The sequence below is a fragment of the Capsicum annuum genome, chromosome 12 (assembly GCF_002878395.1).
Source record: "Capsicum annuum cultivar UCD-10X-F1 chromosome 12, UCD10Xv1.1, whole genome shotgun sequence".
Lineage (NCBI taxonomy): Eukaryota > Viridiplantae > Streptophyta > Magnoliopsida > Solanales > Solanaceae > Capsicum > Capsicum annuum.
This window is the reverse complement of record NC_061122.1, coordinates 7,450,214-7,465,181: the sequence shown is the minus strand read 5'-3', so window position 1 is coordinate 7,465,181 and position 14,968 is coordinate 7,450,214.

The following is a 14,968-nucleotide window of genomic DNA, read 5'->3' as shown; positions in this document are numbered from 1 at the left end:
TATCATGTGAGTTGAAACATATAAACTTGGTTGTTCATGATGTATAATTTGATGATTACACCTATGCCTAAGTTGTGCATGTAAGGTGTTTGATAAAATACCTAAGAGACTAGAAATCATGCATTAAGTTAAATTGTGACCTAATTGACAAATGCATGCTTTAACCTTGTGAACACAATGACTTCTATGATATTGCTGTGTGTTATGATTGTTGATGGGGTGCTTATGAAACTAGATTGATGAACTTATGACATGTTGATATATGCATGCTATCCATGTACAAGATTATGATAACCATGTACTTCATGAAATCCCCAACTTATTGTATTATGGATTGTTGATGATTGGTCATGTATTCAAGAAAGTCATGCTTTGTCAGTTTCCTTCTATCGAGTCCTGGGGGTACTTGTACCCAAAAAATATAGTTGTGTGCCTAGAGACAGTGTCATATTTTCATGATATCCTCAGTCAAGCCATAATCCATAGAACTCAGTCAGTCATGTTACTCAGGAAAACTCAGTGATTCAGTAATCTCAGTAGTAATCCGTCCATCAACAGAACTTCATGAATTCAGTTTAGTCAAATTTAGTTAATCATGTTCAGTATCTATTCAAATGGGAGTAGGATTCAGCACCAAGCAAACCTAAGGATGAGAACTCACCGATCGTCATCAATATATTTACCCAACTTAGGAGTCAGGGTCGAATCCACGAGGAACAATGTGAGTGGTGATTAAATTAATTTGAAATTATAGTTACAAGTTAAATTTAAACAAATGATACAAAAAGATAAAATGTAGGGTTTTTAATCGTGTCGAATGCGAATGCAATTCTTGGGCTTCTAAGGGACTAATTCAAGACTAAGAGCAATTAGAGTGTAATCAATTAAAATGGATCTTGGGACTACGCGTTCCTAGGGGAAAGATGTGCATGGAAACATGACAATTTGATGTAAATTCTAATTATGATGATACGGTAAGCTAGGTTTAAAGTCCTTGAGGCTAGTCTTTCGACAAAACCACAAAGATTTCACTCATTGGCTCTTTCGAGCACCTAACAAAAGTGTCAAGCAAAACCACCCAATACCTCAATTGGGAATCCCTATTTCTAGGATGAAACCCATGGCATAGTTAACTTCACAACCACCCCTACGTCTAAGATAGTGATAGATTCGCAAACTACACCCATAATTATCTACCATTGCTTTGGTCTTCACATACTTCTTTCGAGCATGATATGGATTCCTAAACTTTACCCAAAACCCTTCTTTTGAAAATGACATTGAGCTTTCAAGAGCTTAGGGTTTTCACCCATCAAACCAATTTGGGGTGATTGGGGCTTTCGCCAACAAATCCCAACCTATTTAATCAAGCAATAATAAAACTATCATCAACAAACTAAAATCTACACAAATCCATCACAACCCACACACTTGCACCCTATTCAAACATAATCCCAAGAGGTAGATCTAGCAACTCATAATAATAATAAACATAAATAAACCAATATTTTCATCAAAGTTATCCATAAGAGAATAAAGAGAGTGCAAACCACACTTTAGAATCCAATGAATCTTTAATGGGTAAAGTCAAATCTACACTTCAAAGTTACTCTAATGTCTTCTTAGCTCAAAATTAATACAAATCTTGCTCCAAGCTCCAAGAAATTACAAAAATCCTAGACTAAAGATAGAAGATAATAGGGAGAAGAAAAGCTGAAAATTCCTGCAAGGGAGGCTACTCCCAAGATAGATAAATTAGGTTAGAAAATGAGGCTAAATCCTCCTTTTAAAAACCTCTATATTTGCTAGAAATTACAAAACTACCACTGTTCCTGATCTGCTTGAGCGGATGCAATGCGGATGTGACACAGATGATTATTTTCCTTCACATTTGACCTCTTGATGACTTGAATAACTTGCATGATTTTTCCAATCTTCTCTTTTTAATTTAACCTACATACAAGAGCATTAAGTATGAGAGCACCATCAAAATAAATGAAAAAACATGATAATTTAGGCTTAAAAGATGCTAACAAGTCGTCAAATTGACGACTTATCAACTATGATACACTGTCTTTGCTGAATTAGAAAAGGTTTCAAAATGACACACTTTATGGCTACTTGAGGTGCCAAAAGTGAACAACGTCCACTTGAGGTGCCAAAATGAAAGATCGTGCCAAGTTTAGAGGGGTGTCAATGGGTGTGGCCAATAGATAAATATTGTTGGACGAAGTAAATAATAATTACTACTTTTTTCATTTAAAATGAGTGACCTACTTTGTTTTTTATTTTATTTCAAAAAGAGTGAACCTTTCTCTTTTGATAACATTTTAGTTTTAATTTTCATGTGGCATATTCAAGACCACAAAAATAAATGACATATTTGATACATTTAATATAACTTTAATTTGAAATTTCAAATTTTTCTAAATTTCATATCGTGTCAAATAAAAATATATATTTATTTTAAATGGACGGAATAATAACAATAAAATAAAGTAGTAACCACCAAAGAATGTGGTGCATTGGATAGAGGAGCTCCTATCTTAACCAGAGGTCTCGGATTGTGCCTTGGATATGAAAAAAATCCTTGGTAAGGAGCGCTACCTCTCAATGAGGCCCTACTCGGTGCGAATTTGGATTAGTCGGGCTTCAATGCGATTTTTGAACATCGGATGGGAAATCAAAAAATAAAATAGAATAAAGTAGTAATACCAAAGAAAGTGGTGCAGTGAATGGAGCTGCTCTACCTTAACCAAAAGTCTCGGGTTCGAGCCTTGGCTATGGTAAAATCCTTGGTAAGGAGCGTTACCACCGAATGGGACCCTACTCGACGCTAATTTTGATTTATCGGGTTTCAATTCGGTTTTTGGACATCAAATGGGAAACAAAAAAAAATAAAAAAATAAAGTAATAGTAAAAAGAAAGCGTGGGAAAGAGTACCTCCTAAAATATCCCTACAACCTCAAAAGCCGAAAGATTTTTTTTCCCTCTTTCAGACCTCCAAATTTTCGATCTAAATTCGCCGGAGTACTCATCGAAAAAAGGTATGAACATCGCTGAAAATAGCCGGCGCTGGGACCGGCGAGACAACACTAGGTTTTCTAAGAAGCAGAAACTCATACTAAACTCAGAAGAACAACTCGAATCTAATCTCGGATTTGATGTCTTCATTGGCTTCTTACACGTTCCTCTGTACTACTTCTACTCCTCAAATTTTTCTTCAATATATGTTTTCTTTGAATTTTTTGTGAGTATGTGAATTGTCGAGTTTTTTTGGGAAAGTGTGAATTTTTTTTTAAATTTCTTGTGGAAATGTGAATCTGTGAGTTAGTTTTTTGAATTTTTTGTGGAAATGTAAATTTGTGAGTTAGTTTTCTTGAATTTCTCATGGAAATGTGAATTTGTGAGTTAGTTTTTTTATGAAAAATGTGAATTTTGTGAAAAAAGTATAAATTCCACTGAAAATAGTCGGTGTTGAGACTGGCGAGACAACACTAGGTTTTTTAAGAAACAGAATCTCATACTTAACTCTGAAGAATAGTTTGAATCTAAGCTCGGATTTTATGTCTTCACCGAAGGCAATAAATGACTTGGCTGGCTGCTTAGACTTTCCTCTGTACTCCTCCTCCTCCTCATTTTTTTTTGTGAAAATGTGAATTTTGAGTTCTTTTTTGTGTGTGTGAAAATGTGAATTTGTGAGTTAATTTATTTTTTTTGTAAAAAATGTGAATTTTGTGTGTTATGTTTTTTTTTATGAGAAATGTGAATTCTGAAATTTTCTTTTTCTTTTTTTTTTTATTGTGAAAATGTAAACTTTGATTTTTTTTTGTTGTGAAATTGTGTTTTTTTATGTGAATTTTACTTTTTTGTTTGTGAAAATGTGAATTTTGTGTGATATTTTGTGATTTTTTGTGAGAAATGTGAGTTTTGTCAAAAAAAAGTGTGAATTCCGATGAAAATAGTCAGTGTTGAGACTGCTGAGACAACACTAGATTTTCTAAGAGCCAGAAACTCATACTTAACTCCAAAGAACAGCTCGGATTCGATGTCTTCACCGAAGGCGATAAATGACTTGGCTAGCTTCTTACTCTTTTCCTCTGTACTACTTTCACTCCTCAAATTTTACTTAAGTATATTTTTTTTTTGAATTTTTTGTGAATATGTGAATTGTTGGTTTTTTTTGTGAAATTGTGATTTTTTTTAAAGTTCTTGTTAAAATGTGAATCTGTGAGTAAGTTTTTTTGATTCTTTTGTGGAAATGTGAATTTGTGAGTTAGATTTTTTGAATTTCTCATGGAAATGTGAATTTCTGAGTTACTTTTTATGATTTTTTGTGGAAATGTGAATTTTTGAGTTAGATTTTTTTAATTTCTCATGGAACTGTGAATTTGTGAGTTAGTTTTTTTGTGCAAAATGAGAATTTTGTGAAAAAAGTATAAATTTCGCTGAAAATAGTCGGTGTTGAGACTGGCGAGACGGCACTAGGTTTTCTAAGAAGCATAAGCTCATACTTGAAACTCCGAAGAATAGTTTGAATCTAAGCTCGGATTTGATGTTTTCATCGAAGGCGATAAACGACTTATTGGCACAAAATGATTAACCCCCGTTTAGTTAGTTCAGTTATTAGTTCATTGTTTAGTTTAGTTTAGTTAGTATTATTGTTTCAGCAATTCTATTTTGTTTAGGATACTGCCTTCAACTCAGTGTTTAGTTATATTACGTAAGTATTGCTTGTCTAGGAGTCTTCGAATGAGTAAGACACTGTCGGTTCTCCTGTGTCCAATCCTGAGCTCATCCTCAAGATACTTAGCGGTCTAGGTCCTTAATTTCGTGAAATCTCTACTGCCATTCGTGCACGTGATACGGCTGTCTCATATGAGGAATTGTTTGAAAAGCTACTTGACCATGAACTCTTCCTTCGTCACGAAGATGTTAAGAAACTTTCCAGTCCTATAACTGTCGCAGTCGCTACTCCCACCAAATCCAATACAAATAACTTTACCAATCGCTGGTAGATTGATAATTCTCAACAGTCGCACCAGAATTTACGTCCTAACACTAAACCATAGTGGCAGTCCAACTCCAATAAAAAACTATCACTCGATGTCAACTCTGCAATAGGATTGGCCACACCGCGAATGTCTGTCATTCGAAGTCTAATAATCACTTAGAAGCCAACTATGCTGCTGGCTTTACTGCTGCCACCAATCCCTGGATAGTCGAATTCGGAGCCACCCATCACATCACAACAGAGCCACATAACGTAAAACCATACCACAGTAACGAGGATGTATCCATGGGTGACGATAACAAAATCCCCATCTCCCACACTGGTTCTACTCAATTAAATGCATCAAACAAAGTTTTTAAGCTAACTCACACTCTTTGTGCCCCATCTATTAAACTCAAGTCTGTTTCAAAATTTTGTCAAGATAATTCAAAGTCCATTGAATTTTTTCCCTTTGATTTTGTTGTGAAGGATCTAAAAACGCGGAAACCACTGGTGCATGGTCAGACCAACAATGGCTTGTATGAGTGGCCCGTTTCACATCCCCAAGGTCATATGACTACCACATCCACTCCTCTCACTACTTGGCATCAACGTTTGGGTTATCCCCACTTTATAGTTCTTAGGTTTATTTTAAATAAATTCTCTCTACCGTTTCATGAGCGAGACTAACCTTTTTATTGTAATTCTTGCTTATCTAATAAAGTCGATCGGCATCTTTACTCAATTATCATTAGGCAGCTCTAAACCGCTTCAAATAATCTTTAGTGATTTATGGGGTCCATCACCAGTCTTATCTCTTGACAAGAAAGTGTATTATTGTATTTTTGTAGATCAATATACGAAATATACTTGGCTTTTGTAAGACCCTGCAAAATCGCAAGTCGAAATTAGCTCGTTAAGCTCCTTAAGCTTTTTAAAAGCTCCAACACTTTAAAAATTTTTGCTAAGTATTCACCACTTAGTCTCATTTTTAGCCTTCAAAAATTAAGGATTTATTTGACGACCTTTCCGTCCCCCGTTTTTCGATTTTCAAGTTGCGTTATGATGGGGCAAAACAATAGTATATTTCGGATGAGTTTTGGAATTTTCAAAATCCATTTAGGGCATGTTTGGATTTCAAACCAGTAGCATCACGCGATTAGCACGCGTCGCATGGTCCATTCCACTGGTCCTAGCATGCGATAGATCATGCGACGCATGGTCCAATCCGGAGGAATGGAGCATGTGATGCACGCTCCATAGCATGCTGCCCAGTTTTTCAACATTCAACCTCCGTGTCTTGAGGGGTAATTTGGTCATTTTACCACCATATATATACTCTCTAACATGAGATTTAGCTCCAATTGAAGCAAAATATACTCCTTTTCTCAAAAGCCTCTCAAGAACATAGGTTAGGGTTTTCATAGAAGTTCCAATTACAAAAAATTCTCTCCATGAAACTTCATGAAATCACGAACTAAGGTATGCATTGTGTTTATTTATGGATTCCTTTCGTCCATAAAGCTCAAGAACCCTATTTTAAATTATAAATTTTGATGTCTATATTGTTGGATGTTGATGATCATGTTGCTGATGTTGAATGATTCCCTAGTTGGAATCTTTATGTGTTTTTATAAATCTATGATATCATGTGAGTTGGAAACATGTAAACTTGGTTGTTCATGATGTATAATTTGATGATTACACCTATGCCTAAGTTGTGCATGTAAGGTGTTTGATAAAATGTCTAAGAGACTAGAAATCATGCATTATAGCTAAACTATGACCTAATTGACAAATGTATGCTTTAACCTTGTGAACACAATGACTTCTATGATATTATTGTAGGTTATGATTGTTGATGGAGTGCTTATGAAACTAGATTGGTGAACTTATGACATATCTATATATGCATGCTATCCATGTACAAGATTATGATAACCATGTACTTCATGAAATCCCCAACTTATTGTATTATGGATTGTTGATGATTGGTCATGTATTCAAGAAAGCCGTACTTTGTCAGTTTCCTTCTATCGAGTCTTGGAGTACATGTACTCGAAAAATATAATTATGTGCCAAGAGCCAGTGTCATGTTTCACGATATCTCAGTCAAGCCATGATCTATAGAACTTAGTCAGTCATGTGACTCAGGAAAACTTAGTGATTCAGTAATCTCAGTAGTAATCCATTAGTCAACCGAACTTCATGAATTCGGTTTAGTCAAATTCAGTTAATCATGTTCAGTGTCTATTCAGATGGGAGTAGGATTCAGCATCGAGTGAACCTAAGGATGGGAACTCACCTGTCAGATTAGGGTGTGATTCTTAGAAACAATCCTTGCGTTCCAGAACTACATAGCCAGCGTAGGTCGAGACATCATCCCTACTAATTGAGGGTAGATCAGATGGCTTAATCTGTCAGATTAGGGTCCCACTGTTCTCATTAGAGTACCTGCCAGATCAGGGTACTCACAGCTTGTCCTTACCAGTGGCGCGGTATTGACACCCTTCCAATCAGGGCATGGATTGGACCCCAACCTAGCTTTAATAGCTCATTTGGGGCATGTCAGTTAGATGACTACCTCCCACAGTCTCAGTATCAGTTTCAGTAATAGAACTCACATAGTTCTACAGAATTCAGGACTGTCAAATACAGTCAACTCAGTATAGTACAAAACTCAGCTAGTTCCATCAGAATTAGGACTGTCAAATTCAGTCACCCATGTTATACCAGTCATCAGTACTCATGTTATTAGTATTCAGATTCAGTTATCATGTTATCACGGTCTCAATTATTATGTATTCATGCATACATTTTTATGTTCATGCTAGCCAATTAGTCAGTATTGTTCATGTATTTGAACCCCATGCATTAGCCTACCTCACATGAATACCAGTACATCCAATCGCATTGACGCATTCGCGCTACGGTGTTTTATTCTACACCATAGGTTCAGAAGTACTTGCTCCAAAGCATCAGTAGCTTTCCAGTTTCTGCAGTCAGAGTTAGCAGTGAGTCCTTATCCTTCGAGGACATGATTATTACTTTATGTTAGCATTTATTTCAGTTCAGTTTTACTAGACGGAGTTAGTTGGAGAAATGTTCCTTCAACTCCTTATTCAGATAGTTTAGAGCCTTTCAGACGACCACAGTGTTTTCAGATTTGATTTAGACTTCAGTTGTATTTAGTTTTGTTTTGGTATTGATATACCACATTATTCAGACATTATTATTTCATTTATGATTCAATGTGAACCTTATAGCCTTTATTCCACATTATTATGTTATATTATGCAGTATTCAGGTACAGATATAAGTCATGGGTTAGCTAGTGGTCCTTCGGGATTATTGGCATTCCGGGTATCACATTCGGGGCATTACAGCTTTATACATTAAAAAATAAAAGTCAGGTTAAAGAGATCTTTCAAAAATTTCATCCTATGATGGAAAAGCACTTTGACACCAAAATTTTATCGTTGTACACTGGTGGTGGAGGAGAATATAAAAGTCTTGACCCTTATCTCTCACTTCACGGTATTGAACACCTCTTACTCTACCATATACGCCTCAATATGTTGCACTTGCAGAATGACGACATCGCCATATTGTCGAAACTGCAAAAACACTCTTACATGAGGCGTCCCTTCCTCCCTAATTTTGGTATTTTGTGTGTCATCACACGGTCTACCTAATTAACCATTAGCCTACCTCTCAACTAGATAACCAATCCCCTTTCTAGTGTCTACTTGGAAAATCACCTAAGTATAGCTCCCTGCAAATATTTGGTTGTTTATTCTATCCATGGCTTAAACCATACTCCAAAAATAAACTTGAACCAAAATCCACCCCGTGTGTCTATCTCGGGTTTTCCTTATCTCATCACTGTCACCAATGTTTTGACCCTATTCCCACAAAGGTATATTTATCTCGAGATGTTCAATTTCTTGAGAATGTTTTCCCTTTCAAAACGTTGTTCTATAGTTTAGCCCTCAAATCACCTCACCTAAAATGGGACAATATCACGATTTCAAATTCTTCGGATCCCACACCCAAATATCCCATTACTACAGAGCTTCCAATTCCATTAGAAACGGACGCCCAAACACCTGTAGAGTCCCGCTCAGTATCTTATCCTTCTCCAGCAGAGTTACAGTCCAACTCAAACTCATAATCTGACTCCGACAGTGAACCAGCGGTAGATGCAGCTTCTTCTTTTCTAGGTAAATTTCTATCACCCTCATCTTCTACAATTCCAGTACTCCCAGAATCCTCTTCTCACCCTATTGCCCAGTGGATCACCCCACCAGACCTCCCTACAAATATACCAACACACATACGTACAAACACAAAGTGTAGCCCGCATCCCCTCCTCATTTATCATCGTAGGAACAAAATTCCACCTATACAAAACTTCACCTACACCCATGGTCCATCAACCAGTCCATCCTATTCTTGAGCCGGAGCTTGCTCTCTCACCACCTAAATGTCCTTCTCCTCTTACCCGTATTGTCACTCGATCCCAAAATGAGATCAATAAACCAAAACAAATTTTTGATTACATAGCCAAAGTGAACCCCACCATCACACCCACTACTTTCAAATAAGCATAAAAATATCTCGAGTGGCGTGAAGCTATGAAATAGGAACTTAATGCTTTAATTAAGAACCAAACTTGGGAACTTGTTCCTCCTAACCCAACTAAAAATATTATTTCCTACAAGTGATTTTTTATGATCAAAAGGAATATGGATAGGTCTATTGATAGATATAAAGTGAGGCTAGTTGTGAAAGGATTCACTCTGAGGCTGGGAATTGACTTCCATGCAACTTTCAGTCCAGTTGTAAAGCCTACCATTATTCAAATCGTCCTCTCTATGGTAATTCACCACAACTGGCACCTTTGTCAGTTGGACGTCAACAATGCGTTCCTTCAAGGCAACTTGGAAAAGGAGGTGTACATGGTACAACCTCTGGGATTCACTAATGATGACAAACCAACTCATATATGTAGGATGCACAATAATCTATGGCTTGAAACAAGCCCCGTGGGCATGGTACAGTGCTCTCACAGGTTATCTCTCATCTATAAGCTTTATTAAAATAAAATCTGATGCCTCACTACTCGTCAGACAAAGTCTAGGTGAGACAATATTCGTACTTGTATATGTAGATGACATTATTATCACTAGGAGCAACACTTCAAGTGTCGATTAGGTTATTGCTTCCCTTGCCTCTAAATTCTTTATTAAAGATTTGGGGAATCTTTACTACTTTCTTGGTGTTGAAGTGATACGTAGCTCTAATGGGTTAATTCTCACCCAACCAAACTATGTGAATGAGAACCAGAATGATGAGTCAGTGACCGACTGCAACAGTGTTCCCACACCAATGAGTGCAACTGAGTTGCTCACTTTGTCTAATGGTACTCATTTGACTGATGCGACACGCTATCGTCGAGTCTTAGGTAGGCTTCAATACCGATCTTTCACTAGATCGGACATTGCCTATGCAGTGAATAAGTGGTCCTTGTTTATGCAAGCACCGCCAGACCTTTACTGAAAAGTTATGAAATGTGTTCTTCGCTACCTGCGCGGCACCATCCAACTAGGCTTACGTGTAACTCCCATTAAGGACTTTAATCTACATGTATACTCTGATACAGATTGGGGTGGGGACATCGTAGACAGAGTTTCCACATCTGGGTATATCCTGTTCCTTGGTCATAATCCAATTAGCTGGTCATTGAATAAACAAAATACCATCTCTCGCTCCTCCACTAAGTCTGAGTATAAGGCGGTGTCTAATGCCTTTTCTAAAACCATGTAGGTTACCAATCTCCTCACCAATTTGTGTTTTCCAGTACATCATTTGCCTACTATTTATTGTGACAATCTTGGATCCACATTCTTGAGCAAAAATCCAGTCCTTCATAGCTGTGTGAAGTATGCTGTAGTGGATTTTCACTTTATTCGCCACCATGTCGACGTCAAAAAGGTTTGGGTTGTTCATATCCATCGTGCCGATCAACTAGAAGATACTCTCACAAGGCACTTCCTAAACCTACTTTTCAGCAAATCTATCCAAGTTAGGCTTAGTGACCCATCGTCTAACTTGAGGAGGCGTATTGGCACAAAATGATTAACCCTTGTTTAGTTAGTTTAGTTATTAGTTCATAGAGTAGTTTAGTTTGTATTATTGTTTCAGCAATTCTACTTTGTTTAGGATACTGCCTTCAGTAGTCAGTTTTATTTATATTACGTTAGTAGTGTTTGTCTAGTAGTCTTCTTTTTTTCTCTGTAACTATATTTAAAACGCTTTCTGCGTTCTTCAATAATAATTTTATCCAGCACTTACTCTGCGTTTATACGACTCGGCTGGCTTCTTACTCTTTTCTCTGTACTACTTCTACTCCTTTAATTTTACTCTATTTTTTTTAATCTCTTTTTTTGTGAAAAAATGAATTTTGTGTTTTTTTTGGGAATGTTTTGTGAAAATGTGAAATTTGAGTTCTTCTTTGGTTAAATTTATTGGGAAAAAATGAATTTTGTGTTTTTTTTTGTTTGTGAAAATGTAAATTTTGTGTGTTACTATTTGAATTTTTCATGAGAAATGTGAGTTTTGTGAAAAAGTATGAATTCCGCTGAAAATAATCGGTGTTGAGACTGGCAAGACTACACTAGGTTTTCGAAGAAGCAGAAACTCATACTTAACTCTGAAGAGCAACTCAAATCCAAGCTCTTGGATTCACTGAAGGCAATAAACGACTTGGCTAGCTTATTACTTTTTCCTCTGTACTACTACTATTCCTCAAGTTTTACTTCATTTTTCTTGTGAAAATGTGAATTCTGAGTTTTTTTTTTTTGTGGAAATGTGAATTTTGAGTTTTTTGTTTGTGAAAATGTGAATTCTCGGTTTTTCATTTGTCTTTTCGTGGAAATGTGATCTTTGAGTTTTTTCTTTTTGAAAATGTGAATTTTGTGTTTTTTCGTTTGAGGAAATGTGACTTGTATTTTTTTGTTTATGGCAATGTGAATTTTGAGGGTTTTTTTTTTTTTGTGGAAATGTGAATTTTGAGTTAGTTTTTTTGAATTTCTTATGGAAATGTGAATTTGTGAAGTAGTTATTTTGTGAAAAATGTGAATTTTGTGAAAAAAGTAAGAATGCTGCTGGAAATAGTTGGTGTTGAGACTAGATAGACAAAACTAGATTTTCTAAGAAGCAGAAACTCATCCTTAACTTCGAAGAACAGCTCGAATCTAAGCTTGGATTCGATGTCTTCATTGAAGGCGATAAATGACTCGTCTGGCTGCTTACTTTTTCTCTGTACTACTTCTACTCTTTTTTTTTTTTTTTGAATATTTGGAGAAAATGTGATTTTTTTTTATTTTCTTGTGAAAATGTGAAATTTGTGTTTTTTGTTTGAATTTTGGAGAAATGTTATTTTTCTTTTTGTATTTGGTAATGTAAAATTTATTTTGTGGATATCGTACTTATGTTATTTTATTATGTTATATGCTTTTGATGCTTCTGTATAATGCCTTTTATCTTGAGCCGAGGGTCTATAGTGGTATGGACTGCGTATACTCTACCCTCCTCAGACCCCACTATGTGGGAATATACTGGATTTGTTGTTGTTGTTATTTTTCTTTTTGAATTTTTGGAGAAAATGTGAATTTTTTTTATTTTTTTTTGGTTTAATGTTGTAGTCGTCGTGGGAGGATCAGGAGACTCACAAAGTGTACAGTTGTGTTGATCTTTACTTTGTTTGTCAGGTAAGAGTTTAATTTATGGAATATTGATTTCATTTTGTTGTTTATTCATGTGAAAGAAACAACTCTCTAATTTCTGTGAGTTATTGACTGGATATTCTTACAGCTCATTTAGATGATTGTTACTATTGTATATGTATCCTATTGTTAGTTTAAATACAATGTTTGTTTTGATTATTACTTAAATTTTGTTGTATCATATCGTTAAGCAATAACGAGAAGTCCCATTTTGTGCAAATCCCATTTTGTTTCCTTCTCATTTTCGGGCTTCTCCGCCGGTGCCATTGTTGGCGGAGCATTCGTGCGACTTGATGTGACAATACTAGTTGCCTCCACAGACGTTGCCGCATCTTGCATTTGACTTTCGTTAGTCATTTTTCCTGTCACCACAAGACAGTAAATTTAGTATTTTCAGAATACTACTTATAAAGTTACATAACTTCAAACTCTTCTTGTTTGAAGTTTTTACAACTTCAAATCGTCAACCGAGTGATCTTTTAACTTGTGATGAAAATTTTATGTCTTCTAATCACTAATTAAATTCAAACGGAGTAAAAAGCTTAAAGTTTTAATCTCCAAAAACAAGCAATATAGATTCTGAAGAAAAGAAAATCTTTAGTGAAAAGAAAATTTCACCAAAAAAGCAAAAATAAATAAATTCCAAGATTATTCCTTAAGATTGTTGTTTTCGATGTTTTCGGGTACAAGAATCTATAATTTGACACAATAACTTCAACACTAGTTCAAGTTTAAAATAAGAACACTCTGAAGTACAACAACACCCTCAACATAAGATCAAAGTAATCTTTCAAAGTAGTGTGTTTTATTTTTCAGAAATTACAGAAATATAAAGTCAAGTCCCCCTGACTTCACGGAGCGTCCTTAAAGAATAATTTCCCTCACTGTACCCGAGTTTTTGGAATCTTCCTCCAGGATAAAATGACTTTAATCCAACTATAGTGGTACCTCAAATAATTGGATTTGTCGAACTCACTTAACGATTTGATTGATCCTAAGGAATGTTTTGAAGACAAGAAGAGTTTTTTATTTTAGAAAATTTTCCATACCTAAACCTGTGGAAAAATGCAGGTTTATATAGCCATCAAGTGCCCCTTCCAAAAGGTGGCAAAGATTCATCCGAAAAGGTGTATTCTTTGGAAGAGTTATGTCTGTTCATTCGAAATATTATGTCTTTTTCTGAACAAACACAATTATCTAACCAGTCACATCTTTTCCAAAATAATACATTTTTTCCTCAAAGACTGTGCCCCTCCATTTTTCATTCACACCAATTAAACCCAACACTATCCACACATTTTATTCGTTAAAACAATACAATATAACACAATACAATAAGTTTTGACATAATATGTACCAACCATCCAATTTAAGTGTTAGTGGAAGTGTTGTTTATGGAATGTTGAAATGTTAACTTTATGGAATTTTCTGATTGAAGGATGATTCAACATTCAAAGTGAAGTACAGATTCAGGCCATATTTTTACGTGGCAACAAAGGTCAGTCACTTAAATATCTTCAATCTAACTTTCTGTACTCCAAGAAAGAATGTTTTTTTTGCTTCCAAATTTCATACATTTGCTGATTATTGCTCATTTGTTAATTAGGATAAAATGGAAACGGATGTTGACTCATATCTGAGAAGGCGATATGAGTCTAAAATCGCAGATATTGAAGTTTTAGAGAAAGAGGATCTTGATTTTGTAAGTCTGTTAATATCAAAATTAGGATTTACTTGTTTCATGAATGATTTCATATTCTAAAGTTCCATTTAATGGAAGTGTAGAGTGTGTATGAGTGGGATCCCACTATGACACCCTATAAATAGGGATATTGGATGTCCAAAGTGTGCCTAGAAATGCAGCAAGCACGTCACTTGTTTCTGCATCATATCACTTCTCGTTTTATGTTATTACTAAAATATTTATCTGTGGGTCATCATATTTTGAATCCTATGCACAAGAGAAAGTAGGTCACATGCCTAGTCATGAGGTGACAGAGTGTGAAAGAAAGTTGGATTCAAGGATGTGTATAGGTCTAGGGAAGAAGAAACATTGTGAAAAATATTTTTTTTTTTGTTAATTTACCTTTTAAGCTTGTGAAACATGCTCAAACTATTAGACATGGATGTCACTGATATAATCTAGTTAACTAGGCTATATTGGACTTCTTTTTGAAGCTTCACT